Below are 1,159 nucleotides of genomic sequence, written 5' to 3' on the forward strand. Positions count from 1 at the left end.
GATCAATCGCGAGAATCGCAAATAGTTTACGAATCTTAAGTACGGTAAAGTTTCCGTTTTTTTTATAACCGGTATACAATATGTATGCGTATATTTTTTTGCCATTGGAATATTACTTCGTTTACTGTTTGTTTACCGTGAGAAATATCAATGGCAACCCATATGCCAAGTGTTTCCTGGTACATAATGTAAGTTCTCATACAGCATTTAACAAACTGTGCATGTCTCCAAACAACTGTCATTTGTAAAAGTTATTAGACTGTGAATGAATCTGGTGTTTAACACGCATTTTGTTTGCATTTACTGACAAATAAATCCAATTGCGTGTATATGTATATAATATATTACTACTTTATTTTCGAATACCGATAGTAATATTTTAATTTCCCGAGGAAAATGTTTGCGATACGAAAAATATACTTTTACAATAGTACACATTGAGTAGAGAGCAAGTCTTCATAACTGTTTGTACTACATAATTTACATCAATTCATTCCGCGAGTGATGATTAATACATCTTACATATATGAGTTGCGTTCTGAGAAAACTGGGCTCAATGATTGTGCGTAAAGTGTCGTCCCAGATTAGCCTGTACAGTCCGCACAGATAATCAGGGACGACCCTTTCCGCTTTTATGGGATTTTTAGTTTCAACGAAGTCCCTCCTTACGGAAAATCCAGTTAAGGTGGAAAGTGTCGTCCCTGATTAGCCTGTGCACAGGCTAATCTGTGACGACACTTTACGCACATGCCTTATGCCCATTTTTCTCAAAACTCGACTTATACGTTCAGTTCACTAAAAAAGGCCAAAAGTAAGGCCGTAGAAGCAAAAGTAACAGTAATTACTGATCTGCTTAATGAACGGCACCACATTAAGGAGACCCATTTCATCCCTGTAAATGTCACACTTACGACCTGGTTATTGAACAAATACATTACAAATTCTATATTAAGATCTGCAATCCTTTTTATTTGCCTTAAACACACATTTACATGGATAATTCGCCCACAATCTTGCATAATGATCTTATCGTACCAATCACGCTTTATTGCCTATTGCTTACAGCTCTCTGTATAAGCTTGTCGAACAAAAGGAAAATATCTATAATAATTATGCTTTCTCTCTGATTTAATGCATTTCATTCAATCTGATATTGTGC

The sequence above is a fragment of the Dreissena polymorpha genome, chromosome 2, assembly GCF_020536995.1.
Source record: "Dreissena polymorpha isolate Duluth1 chromosome 2, UMN_Dpol_1.0, whole genome shotgun sequence".
Lineage (NCBI taxonomy): Eukaryota > Metazoa > Mollusca > Bivalvia > Myida > Dreissenidae > Dreissena > Dreissena polymorpha.